Source organism: Saccostrea echinata, unplaced genomic scaffold (assembly GCF_033153115.1).
Source record: "Saccostrea echinata isolate AGI-Se365-2 ecotype Australia unplaced genomic scaffold, CSIRO_AGI_Sech_v1 ptg000036l, whole genome shotgun sequence".
Classification (NCBI taxonomy): domain Eukaryota; kingdom Metazoa; phylum Mollusca; class Bivalvia; order Ostreida; family Ostreidae; genus Saccostrea; species Saccostrea echinata.
The window spans coordinates 5,629,199-5,643,456 of record NW_026889785.1 but is presented as its reverse complement, the minus strand read 5'-3'; the positions used below and the strand labels follow the sequence as shown (position 1 = coordinate 5,643,456).

General features: G+C 35.3%; 2 pseudogenes; one reads left to right on the top strand and one right to left on the bottom strand.

Moving 5' to 3' along the window:
• The first annotated feature begins 7,835 nt into the window (after window positions 1-7,835).
• LOC133200067 (uncharacterized) lies at window positions 7,836-10,391 on the top strand (annotated as a pseudogene).
• Window positions 10,392-11,368: 977 nt separating this feature from the next.
• LOC133199918 (uncharacterized) lies at window positions 11,369-13,240 on the bottom strand (annotated as a pseudogene).
• Window positions 13,241-14,258: the final 1,018 nt, after the last annotated feature.

The window sequence follows — 14,258 nt, the reverse complement described above, 5'->3', positions numbered from 1 at the left end:
ATGTCTGAAGACAATATTGATGTAATGCACTTTTTGGCCTCCGGAAAAATCTTACAATTTGCATGAAAATGACAGAATGATGCATAGCTTTATTTCTAAAGACACAGCAAAGAAAAATGTTGAAAAAAAGCTACAAGTAGAAAAATCTGGTAAATCAAAAGCCAAAGTTCACCATGGAAAATTTGAAAATTATCATTTTAACAAAGAGGAATTCTTGTTGGAAATAGAAAACTATCCCCCAAATAAACCAATAAATTGGACACGATTAGCAAAAAAGTACAACGTAACAAGACAGGATCAAATGCCCCAAAATGCTGGACAAGTTCTTATGCAATACGCAAAAAATAAAGGTGTAGATGTCTATAAATTCAATAAAGCAAAGAGAGTAAGCGGTAGAGACTATCTGCGTCGAGTTCGTCGAAGTAGAATCAAACTTAAACACAGAATAAGTGTTCCAGCATTAAGATCAGCCAAAAAACTTAAACAAATAATCAAAAAGAAACTCACAAGAGAGCTAAATATTGGGGGAAAAATTGCACCCAAAACATTTCAGAGTACAAAAATTGATGACACAGGTGCACTTGTTTGTTCAAGCAGGGTAATATATGGAAGAAAAATCCCTTTGATTAATATCTTAAGGGAGGAAATACAAAGATTCAAGGAGGCAAAAATTCTGAAAGGCGAGCAGGTACCCTCAACAGGAAGCCAAAATGAGGAAGACACACAAATTCAGAAAACCCTAAACTTCAAAGTCTGGCATGACCATTCAGAGATACTTAATCATTCATACGTTAATTTCATGGTTTCGTTTCTCTATGACACAAGAAATTTCCTAACAGATGAGGAATTCAAGTCCAAATTTCCACAAAAGCCACCCCTTGATGTACAGTCCTTTGTAGAGAAACCAAGATTATACATCTTTGGACAATCAGGTAAGCAAATATATCAGTATGAAGTTAACTATATCAGTATGCAATTAACTTTTATGCATATCAAAGACAATTTTATTCATGTCGAAGGAAAATTAAAAATTATTTGGATCTTTGACAAAAGAAAACAAAACTTTTTAGTTGAGGCTACAAAATTAAATAAAGCATTTACTTGACAAGCATGAATCAAATCGTGTTATTATTATAAGAGTTATCTGCCCTTGCCCCCCCCCCCCCCCCCCCAAGTATTCACAAAGCAGTGAAAGCTATGAACTTAAATCACTATTAAATCAAATCTCTGCTTGTATTTTTTCCCTCTACAATACAAAATGATTATCTTTTATAGTGATATTTGTTCAGTAAGGAAATTTTCATAAGCTTTTATGTAGTGGTTACCCAACTTATATCAAAGCACTAGAACAAACTACAATGAAATATGTACTCTATGCAAATATGAAATTTTTCAAAGAAGTAAAAACCTGCTTAAAAGTAACTAATACATGTACATGTATGTCGACTGTGTATTTAGAAGACAAAAACATTACTTTATAGGAACAACACTGCACTACTAATACTATTTATCCAGATAACTATACTTAACCATAGCAATTACCTATATAAAATATATAAATTTGCAAATGAAAATTTTTCATGCATGTTCGTAAAACTTTGAATGTACAATGATACCGATTGTACACTAAAATCTATGAATTCTATAATTTTAGGGAGTTCAGACAAGGAGCAATTAACATATACAGAAACCAGGCTGAAAGATATACAGGAAATTCAAGAGCCTATAGAGGGTTACAAAACTCAACTGAGAGTATTTACAGGTGACAATCCCGCTAGACAATTTGAGGCCGGGCAACAAAGGGGAGGCAACTACAGCTGTATATGTGGTGTGAATGCAGCAGACCACCAAAACTTGATATGCTGCTACAGGACACAACCAATGTCTTTAGACGATCGCAGGAAGCTGGCGACAAGAGGAGAATTGTGGCAAAAATTACAACAAGGAGAGACAAACCCCTTCCAAAAGCTAAAAAAAGAAGACCTGCAAGCAGAACTAGACCATCATGGATATTTTTCCAGCAATGAAACAAAAGGAGAACTCCAAGAAGTGCTGACAAAAATCCTTCATGGAATCTGTAGACCACCTGCACTAATGTGCCATGAGCCAAGCAAATCAGCAGAACAGATTGATATAGAATATTATGAGGTACTGGGCTGTGAGCCACTACATGACATCTGTAATGTTATACAGAATATAATTACCGAGTTACCAACACATGTTCCAGAGCATCTAAGGAAAGAATTTGAAACCTTTTCCCAAACCACAATTGGCGACAAGAAACAACTCAAAGGCTCAGATGCAAGGCTCTACGCAATAAAATTGTCAAAATTTATGACATCGGAACATGAAGAAGGCAAAATTGCCGAAAATTTTTTACAGCTTGTCAATAGTCTAATTGAAATAATTCAGATCAGCTATTCAAATGACAAGTCAAGGAACTCCAGACACATTCTGCGATTATTAAACCAATGTTTTATCTTTGCCACATTAAGTAAAACCATTTTTGAAAAGCCCTCTAAAATGACATGTAGAAAATTTTTTGGGAGCCATTTTCATGGAATAACAGTTCATCTCCCAGAAACTTATCGACTGTTTTGTTTACGATCTATCATCCCGGAGCAAGAAGAAAGAAGCTTTGGTGACCTGAGGCAAATTTCCCTGAGAACAACTAACAGCAGGCAGAATATGTAATTGACAATGGGATACTTAGATTTAATGCCCAGCAAAAGTTCCAAACCAAGCAAGACTCCCTAAAGAAACAGAACTCAGTCATTAGTCACCAAGCTAAGTTACTGGAAAAACGGGGCAACTCTAGATTCTCACAGAAATTCATCCAGCAGAATCCAATTCTTTTCCAATCTCATCTGGAGCGAATTGCAGACTTCATGCTGTGTGGAGAAAACAAATGGTGGTCAAAATGTGAGGGTGGGATCCAATTTCATGACAGCCTGGATGAAGTTGAAGTGAGAGATGTAGGTCCTCCCGTCCACCATTTTAAGTCCTCCAACCTACAAAAAGAACGACACCACATCAATTCTGACTGGCAGACCTGCTTACAAAAGTTTGGAACAGGAGAATTGGTGTTACCACTAGAGAGACTGAGAGATTATGAGGTTAATGGCAAGATGAAGTACATCTACCCCCCTCAAGGTAAATAATTTACATTAAATGACAAAATCATATTCATAAGCAATCTTCACTATCAAGAATGTTCTGATCTTCACTCATGAACTTTCTTTTGCTTTTTTATATGATAATTTAAAATCCAAGCTTTTTGTTTCATCTAATTATAATTTAATTCTGGTTGTAATGCTGTATTTGATTGGATAAAAAATTTACTTTATATCGTATAAAATGGGTTGCCTACGTCACAATGACTTGCGTCCAAAACATATCAATCTGCCTGACGTTACATTCAATTTTTGTACAAATTGAAGTCATTTTTTAAGGACAATCATCTGTTTTTCTTACACCATATGAATGAAAATTAAATTATAAGGAATTATAAGTGCGAAGCACGAGTGAAAATATCAAAAAATCCTGTCTCACGAGAGCGGTTTATAAAGCGTAAACTGCCCCAACCCAGTTTATACCGTATAAAATGGGTAGCTATTAAATTCATTCCTTAAATATAAGAAACCTATAGGGGACTAATAAATGACAGAAAATCCTTCAACTTATATTTTTCAACTTACAAATCTAAAACAAAGTAACAGGAAAGATTACCTCAATGGAGCAATATGAGCTTTGATACATTTACCAGTAAAAAAAAGTGATATGTCTACTCCAAAGTAGGTCGTATTGTGGCCACATGTATTTTGAATTCAAGAGCTAGAATATGAAAACCTATTCAGTTGATTTAACTTAAAGTAAAGTCTGTTATTTATGATAATGAAATATTATGATAATTCTTTTTTTTTTTGAAAAGCATAACATACTTCCTTGCTAAGCACTTTATTATCTTGTCAATGTCATCCAAGATCTGAATTTTTCTGACAATTTTAAAAGTTTAATGTATCTGGTTTACCAACAGACTATTAGGTTGCTGAACAACATGGGACTAACAGTTGGACCTAAAGCAGTGTTTAAAAAGAAAGTTGAGCTGCAGGATGTGCAGAGAAAAAAAGATCAAGGACACAGTCTTACAGCAGAGGCACTCACTAAATCTGCTTCACTGGTACTGATTCAAGAAATAAATTCTAAATGAATGTATGAATAACAAATTATACCTGATGTTTCTCATTATTTTTTTTTCATGCATACAAGATGAAAGACTGTAAGGTCAGGGCCATATTGTCATGTAGTTTCACCACCAGGGGGGTGTTTTATATAAACACATCTTGTTTTCTTTTTTTAATCTGAAGTACATGTATTTGTAGTGCAATTCAGGTTTCCAACCATTTAAAAGTATCAGAATATTTGTGTTAAACTATCTTTTTACTTTATAGTATTGTCACCTCACCTGTAGAGGAGTTAGTCAGTGTCTTCAGCAGTGTTGTATCAAGCCTGGAAGGAAGTTCATACATAAATCAGTTGCATGAGACAGCCTTGTCGCATAATCATATTGGTGAGTCTTTGCCTCTTCAGAGTATGTGTGCATATAATAAACATGATAAATCTGGCGACTTTTCTGCCCTTTATAGTCATGCATCGACTGATTCAGAAAAGTATCTCTCAGTTGATTGAAAAATCAAAAACTTTGACTTTACCAAGACTTGAAGTGAGCAGTAACATTCTCTCACCTGAAGCAGAGTATGCATCGGGAATTAGTCAAGATACAGTATTGAATACCCTAGCAAGTACTGAAAGACATATTCAGGTAGCTCTTGACTCCTGCAAATCAAAGCTTCTGAAACCACTTCCACCAGTAGAAATAATAGGAGACAATTTTGATTGGACCAAAAGACCATCTTCAATGACGAAAACAAAGCAGGTTCAGAGTTTTTAGGTCACCTGAGTCACTCAGGTGACCTATTGCTATCCGTTCTCGTCCGTCGGCGTGCGTCGTGCGGTGTGCGTCGTGTTAACATTTGAACATTTTTAGCTTCTGCTCTGAAACCACTTAACCAATTTCAACTAAATTTGGCATATAGCATCTATGGGTGAAGGGGAACAAAAATTGTGAATTCCATGGTCCCTGCCCCCCTGGTGCCTGAGGGGAGGGGCTAAACCACCAAAAATAATGCAATCTTTAAAAATCTTCTTCTTTACTCCAGGACATCAAGCAGTCAAACTGTTGGCATCATTGTAATGAGCATTGAGTCCTCTACCAAAATTGTGAAATTCATGGCCCCAGGGTCAGGGGTTCTGGTGCTAGGGTGGGGCTATATAGATCATATAGTGAAAATGCATTATTTCTTTGAAAATCTTCTTCTCTGCTCCTGGGTAATAAATAAATTAACTAAGTATATAGTTATGATGAGCAAGAGTGCCTCTTTCAAAATTGTGAATTTCATGGCCCCTGGGTCAAGGGTTCTAGTGTTAGGGCAGGGCTCTATTGAGTATATAGTGAAAATGTATTAATTCTTTGAAAATCTTCTTCTCTGCTCCTGGATATTAAATAAAGTAACTTAGTACGTGGTTATGATGAGCAAGAGTGCCTCTTCCAATATTGTGAATTACATTGCCCCAGGGTCAGGGGTTCTGGTGTTAGGGCAGGGCTTTATTGATTATATAGTTAAAATGCATTAATTCTCTGAAAATCTTCTTATCTGCTCCTGGGTATTAAATGAATTAATTTAGTACATAGTTATGATGAGCAAGAGTGCCTCTTCCAAAATTGTGAATTTCATGGCCCCAGGGTCAGGGGTTCTGGTGTTAGGGCGGGGCTCTATTGATTATATTGTTAAAATACATTAATTCTTTGAAAATCTTCTTATCTGCTCTTGGTTATTAAATGAACTAATTTAGTACTTAGTTATGATGAGCAAGAGTGCCTCTTCCAAAATTGTGAAATTCATGGCCCCAGGGTCAGGGGTTCTGGTGTTAGGGCGGGGCTCTATTGATTATATAGTTAAAATGCATTAATTCTTTGAAAATCTTTTTCTCTGCTCCTGGGTATTAAATAAAGTAACTTAGTACATAGTTATGATGAGCAAGAGTGCCTCTTCCAAGATTGTGAAATTAATGGCCCCAGGGTAAGGGGTTCTGGTGTTAGGGCGGGGCTCTATTGATTATATAGTGAAAATGTTATTAATTCTTTGAAAATCTTCTTCTTTGCTCCTGGATATTAAATGAACTAAGTTAGTACATAGTTATGATGAGCAAGAGTGCCTCTTCCGAAATTATGAATTTCATGGCCCCAGGGTCAGGGGTTCTGGTGTTAGGGCGGGGCTCTATTGATTATATAGTGAAAAGGCATTAATTCTTTGAAAATCTTCTTCTCTGCTCCTGGGTATTAAATAAACTAACTAAGAACATAGTTATGGTGAGCATGACTGCCTTTTCAGAAATTGTTTCATGGCCCTTGGGTCAGGGGTTCTGGTGTTAGGGATGGGCTCCATTGATTATATAGTAAAATTGCATTAATTCTTTGAAAATCTTCTGTGATCCTGGATATTAAATAAACTAGGTACATAGTTATGATGAGCATGGCTGCCTCAGAAATTATGAATTTAATGGCCTCTGGGTCAGGGGTTCTGGTGTTAGGGCGGGGCTCTATTGATTATATAGGGAATATGCATGAATTCTTTCAAAATCTTCTGTGCGCCTGGGTATTTTTCAAACAAAGGAAGTGCATGGTTATGATAAGGAAGAATGCCTCATGGCCCTTGGATCAGGGGTTCTGGTGAGGGGGAAAGAGCTCTATTGATTATATACAGTGAAAATGCATAATTTCTTTCAAAATATTTTTTCTACTACTGGTTATAAAGTAAAGAAACAAGTGTATAGTTATAATGAGAAAGGGTGCTTCTTCCAGAATCGTGAGTTCGTGGCCAATGGGTCAGATGTTCTGGGTAAGGATGGGGCTTTATTTATTTAATAATATGGTGAAAATGCATATCTTTGAAAATCTTCTATGCTTCTGGGGATGTTCAAGGCAAACATAGGAAAAGTTTTAATATGCAAGGGTATTTTTACCAGAATTTTGAACACCTGGACCATTTAGTCAAGTGTTCTAGTCCTGGCCAGGGCTCTATTAACTTGTATTCTGCTGAGCAAAGTTATTCCCCTTTGCCATTCACCTTTGATAATTAATCAATGTAATTAAAGCTTAATAGAATAAGAGAATTATGCAAGATAATTTATTGTATAATGAAAAAGTACTTTAATATATTTAATGACTTGGAAAGTCAGATAGGCAGATAGATACTAGACCAATTATTTTGTTGATGCTTATCATACTATTTTTCTTGCTTTTGGGCAACAAAGCTTCATTTTTCAGTTTATGGATCCTCTAAATTGTTGTATTGTACTCAGGTGACCGTTAAGGCCCTTGGGCCTCTTGTCATTGGTTTTTAATGCTTGGTGTGCAAAGAAGAATTGTAAATTTGGACTTATCTGATGATTGCCCGAAGGCTGACATACTTAATGTACCTAACAGTCAGTTTGTCCCTGATAGAGAAGAGTGTGAAAGTTTAGAAAATGACATGATTTTCCACATTTTAAAGACTGCTACAAAGTACATTCCGTTATTAAAGGATTTTCAGAAGTGTTTACCAACATATATTGAACATCCTTATGTTGAAGAATGTGGTAGAAAAACAAACTTCTCCATTCTAGACTTGCTAGACAAGAGTGAACATAAATCAGAAGATATGATTACTATACTTGAGCATGTTCATGAGAACTATATCAGCCATACTGAAGGGGAGGATTTAAAAGTAATCAAAAAGAAGGTTTTTGGAGGAGACGTCCTCACTAACGAGAGAGCTTACTCAGCCCAGTTAGCTATGTTGAATTCTCCTACTGATTTTGATCAGTTGAAAGGCGTGATTCATAGGCCAGAAGGATTTCACAGGATAATGAATTTACTTGTGGTATACTTGTAGAGCAGAGAGTTTGAGTTGGATGGTTCAGTTCAGTTTCTGTTTCAATTCAGGTGATTGATCATGATGCATGAGTTTTAAAACTTGTTAAAATGTTCTAATTTAAGCTCACATAAAATATTCATTCCTTCAAAACCTGTAGCCTCACAAGGGAAGGTAATAAGTGATACATAGCGAGTCTTAGGATTTTTTTTTTAATTGAATGTCAAAGCTACATTTGATTGATTTGACATTTATTCTTTAAGAAGAATAAATCTGTAAAAAATATTTATTATGATCAGTTGAGCTTGAATATCAAGGACATCTTGTTTATTTTTATTTGAAGTTATCAGTTGTTTATTTGATTTTAACATATTTTTTTACTGATAAAAAAATATGCTTTTATATGCTATTCTTATAAAAGATTTTTCCCTTTCTCTGTAATCAAATTATGTACTTTTCATGTGTTAATGCTCATCTAGAACAAATGTAGCCCTATTATTCACTCAAACAAAACTTTAAAACTCTCTCAGATGAACATTGAGAAATGCATGTAAAATCTCTTTATCAAAACTGTGTATTTTCGTTTAAGGGAATCTACAAAACTTTTTACATGTGCCAGTCGGCAAGAGACCTGGGATCTTTGTTCCATCTCCGTAATATTGTGAACAGAAGAGATGTTGTTCATGGTCATGACACAGTCACAGAGAAATTCAGGTATTTTTAATGCTCAATATCAAAATCAAGCCAATCTCTTAATTTTTCTCCTTTGCTCTGGTGAAAAATAGAGGATACTTGTCCATTAGCTAATACCTATATGCACACGTGCATTTGCAAATGGAAGTTGTAAGACAAATGTATTATCTTTAGTTTTTCAACATTTATCTTTATGTATTGGCTTCATTTGTTCAGGAATTTATTTTTAGCACTTGTACTCATCAGTTGCAGCTGTGGAATAACTTGTGACAGCAACAACTAACTTAGTATTCAAGATGCATCATGTTTAATTTTCACAGGGCACACTTTGCATTTATTGAGGATGTCTTAGATGGCTACATCTGCAGTGCATTCATGGACTACTTTGGAATGGAAAAATTGGAGTGTCTCCCAACGCAGAATAAGCCTCCCCCTCTCTTATCAACCTGGTCAAGTGAAGAAAAGTTCAGATGGCTACAGTCCACTGGAAGACAAGTTCTGGAAGTTTACATCAAGAAAGGTAACAAACTAAAACTATGAGCTACGTAATCACAGATACTAAGGCCAATGAATTGGACAAAGTGAAAAACTACACACTTAATGATGGGTGAGCCATACCCATAATGCAATTTGTATTCCATTGTACTTTTCACCATTGCTGTTATCCTGTCCTTGTAAGCTTGCTTTAATTTATAATACATGTATAAAATATGAAAATCTGCAGTTTTTTTTTTTAAGGTAAATGACCTGATCTTTGAATGCTTAAATTCTAAAATTTTGTCAAAAAATGTGCAATTTCCCAATTCAAAAGTTTTTCTTTTGGCTTGCAGAGCTTTGGTTATCAAAAGGTAAAATTTATTACTAATTTTCTTAGGTACTTGTCTCTTGGAAACAAATGAAATGGAAGAAATGGACAACCAAAGCGCCCAGCTACGGGCATGCTACAGTGCAGCAGAGAAAGTGTACACGTGTTCAAGAGGCATTTGCAAAGTGTCCACAACTGGACTTTCCCTCAGAAAGGCGAAACCACTACTTGTACCAAGGATGGTTTTGCAGAAGCCAGAGCTTCATTCATGAAATGTTCATTGATACTCCGTGACACATATGATGCCTATCAGATGGCAGACGGTAATCGAATATTCCGTAACGCGCTGTTTGAAATGCTACTTGCAGATGCATTTCACCATACAAAATATAGATTATGGCTTTGGAGATTTCTTGCGTACGAACATGCACTGCTTTCACCTCGTCAAGCCTTCGAGTATAAATGGAATTGTTGTTCAAACACCAGTGGAGGAATTGGTAGAAATGTGCCAAATGATTTACTTGTGGAGATGAATGTTAATGCCATAAAGCAGAAGTTAAGATCTTAAGGTGCTAATGTGACATATGACAGTGCTAGAGTTATTGCACTTTCAAGCCAAGTACAAGATGACATTAAACAAAACATTATCCAACAATGTGGATCACTTTTTGGAACTTCAAGGCCACCCGTCAGTAAAGTGACAAACATCTCTTTGATCATACAGGAGATAGAAAAAGGGCAGCTCATGAAAACTATATTAGGTCGTGAAGGAGTTTTCACAAACTTTGTAGATCCATTTAAAAGGGTTGATCCGACGACATTCCACAAGTGGATAAATGCTCAGAAACAAAGAGCTAAAATTGAACTTATTTAAAATTTGTGAGATTGTGTTTAAAAATGTTAAATTCAGGATTTCGTTCTTAAATAATGTCAATAAACCACTTTAACAAATCATTTTGTATACTTTAGCTAGGCCAAAGTGAATTTTCATGGACTATATTACACTTTCATGTGATCTTTAGGAACTTGATGTCTTAAATTTTTAAATACAGAAATCAGAAATTGGAAATCATACAAACAGTTTTTAAACATTTTCCTTTCATGTTGTCAATACTATTTTCAAGTATTTATTTCATGAATGACTGAAATTTTGACTTATGGGGACTTCCTTCATTAGAGAGTAAAGTAAATATATTATCAAGTTAATTCAGTACTGTATGCATCATTGATTATATAACATATAACAGTTTGAATTCAACTAATTAAAGCATATTTTAACTGAAAAGTATTTGTTTGTGTAATTTTTTGGATTGCAATGATGTACTATACTAATGATTATGAAATACAGCTGAACTTTGGTATCTTGAACACAGGTATCTACAACAAGGATATGTCAAATTGATTTGGAAGCTCTAGTTTGTTTTCTTCAGTATTTTACCCTCAATACATATTGTAATTCTAACCTTGGATGCCTCAAAGTTTTAGGGCCAAGATTTTCTCATTCTCATCAAGTTCAAGATAATGAAGTTTGACTGTAATTATAAATAAGTAGTATGAAATGAAAAAAGACATAAAAATAATTCAATGACTGTCTTTAATACCAGGAAAAATAATATTTCTGTATACTCATATGATTGAAAAAAGTACATGAGGTAGAACTTTCAAGTAAAATAATCAAAGTCAAATGTCAAAATAATTATACTGGCACCTCCAGGGAGTGGTGGTTGATTAACACGTTTTTTTTTTCCATAACAGATTAAAGTAATGTGTTTCGTGGCCAACAAGATTTTCAGTTAATCAAAGAAAACAGCACTGCCCATTTTGCATTTCTTTAATAATGGCCACTGTTCAAGCTGCTTAGTTGCAGTTTATACATTACAATCATGACAATTGTTCTTCATAAATCAAGATTGGAATCATCACTGTCATCACATTCATACATCTCAATATCTCCAAACACTTCACTCAAAATAGTACATATTTTCTCTGAAAATTCATAGGACCAAATGGGCATAGTAGCCATAATGTCATGTGGAGAAAAAAGGTTGTCAGATTTTGCAACAATTTCTTCAATCACATTGTCTGTTAGAGCATGCATCAGTTCAGATGAAAGCAAAGTGTTTGAAATGGATAAAGAAAACTTCAATGCCATCAAATTATCTCTTAAAAGAACACGGTCTGAGTCTGATAGTGAATGTTCCATGCTGGGACAATAGCCCTCCCTTTCCATATACGCTGGATGTGTTGCTGGGCAGTACTCGACACCACATTTACATTCCTTTTCACAAACGTCACAGCAGTTATGTAAAGGGTTTATGTCCTCCTTGTTGCAATGGTATGAATTACACAGTACGTTGCGTCGGCACTGAGTGTCTTTTGCCAGCTGAACAAGATCTGTATCCACTTTTTTTAACATCCCTTTATGCAGTTTGAAAAGAATCAGTTCATTGGACAGTTCCCCGGTTCGCCCTGCTCTACCCATCTGTTGCACGAAGGTGTCCATTTCATGTGGCAATCCATAATGAACAATGTTTTCTAAATAGGAATAGTTGACTCCCATTCCTGCAGAATTTGTGCAGATTAGGATACGGATAAAGCCATCCTGCATCATGTCTTTTCGGATTTCTTCCTTTAAGTTTCGTTTTGCTATGAAACATATTAAAGTATTTACAATTATTTCCTAGCGCATCAACAAAAGTGCAATATATCTTTGAGACTGTAAGAATTGTCTCACAAAAAAATCACATGTCTTGGGAATGATTCTTTCTTTGCCTTTAACCCGTCAATTAGCCAACCAAATGTTGTGTGTAAATCTTCATTATTAGGCACCTGAACTGATGTTATTTTAATGTTTTCTCTGTCAGGGGATTCTGCAATCACTTCAGAATGCTTACTAAAACAACGTTTATTTAAAATCATCCTTCTCTGAGAAGCTGATGATGTTGCAGTCAATGCAGCCATGGGTATTTTAGGACAAAGTGACCTCAATTCACCTATTCGGGAAAACCATTCCCGAAAAGGTTCTTCATCTTTTCTGCCAATCCCCTTGAAAATTTGAACATTAATAATTTGGATTTATTCACACTGAATACAACAATTTAAATAAGACAAGAAATATTTTATTTAAAATACCCCCCCCCCCCCACCTTAAACATTGTCCCTTTGAAATTTGTTGACAGTGGATAATATAAAAAATATTATTACTAAAATAGATAAACTGATTTTAATTTTCAAAGAAACTGACTTACCATTGCACGATTGTATGCGCTTCATCCACCTCAATTAATTTTATTTTTCTCTGGTACTCTGGAGTCTGCAACCTCTCACGCCATCTTTCATCTCCCAAGAGCGCTTCTGGACTTCCAAATATAAAATCACAATCCATTTTCGTAAGTTTTGGGTCATTTAAGTACTTGTCTACGACACAAATTGCTGAAAAACCCAACTTTTGCAGTCTTTCTGTTTGTTCTTTCATGATAGAATGTAATGGTGCAATAACAAGCACACTCGAGTCTGGCATCAACAGAGGCATGCACTCATAGATCAGGGATTTACCACTACCAGTCTTACAACCGACGAATAAATCCGTTCCATTTAATATTGCACTAATTCCTACACGTTGAATGCGCTTCAGCTGCTGGATATTGAATCGTTCTTTCAAAACTTCAGTGTCTATGGAGAGTGCCATTACTGTAAACAGTGACGCTAAAGTACGATGTTTTTCATTGGCTAATGTCGTGAGAAGGCTGAGAGATCACATGACGTAAACAATCCCGTCTTTTAACAGCACCGTATGCCAAGGGTTTATGAGGAGAGTAGCGTATCAGAAACCCTTGGCTAGCGAAGATGGGTATGTTTTTGAATTTGTGCTTAAAAGACCAGAAGCTTCTGTCCACAACATTTCTTTCATAGCACAGTTTCAAGTAGAAGTTGTAAGCAGCGTTTAGAGACTTCGGTTTTGTTAGTTTAACAACATGTAAAATTTCAAGTTCCATTGATTGCGAGCGGCCTCGAAATCCAGCTGTACAATGTATCTTGGTACCTTTAGAATACTTTCTCTCTGAATTTCATTAACTGGTAAATCGTCAGGGTTAGGGTTCAAATCTTCGACCTCTCCTGAACTGTCTTCAATCTCAGAGTCATCATTAAGCTTTTCAGATCTCTCATAAATTACTTCAGGCTTAGATATTAAATACGGAAGATTATCATGCAACTTCATCACTATAAGAAGAATGTCATGATTCTGAAGGGTATTTGTTAAATTAGGGAGTTTCTTGTGGATCTTCAAATGATGTTTTTGGAAATTTTCGTAGGAAACATACCAGTTATTTTGCATCAAACTTATGCATGACACATATGTACAAATTTCTGTCAACAACTGAATGTCGATACGTTCTTCCATTAAATTGCAAAGAACCCCTGAAATCCATGGAAAGGAAAAATTATTGTCCTTTGCAATGTTTCGGAATTTTGAAGAATGAACTAATCCTTCTGATTCTAGAGAATGGATAACAAGACTGGTGACTTCTATGCTTTTTTCAGTAGAAATTTGGCCAGATTGTTCATATCGAATTTTCAAATACCGATTTCCTCTCCAAGCTATTTTAGGATTTCTATTCCTGTCATAAAATGATAGATCAGGGAAGTATGTAATATCTAAACTTTGAAATCCCTTTATTAAAATATCTGTAGTATTTCTTCCCTCTTCTTCTATCAATTCTAAGACCCGCTTAAATACATATGGGTGCTTATATTGTAATTTGTTGCAAAAGTTTGTTGCATAAGTC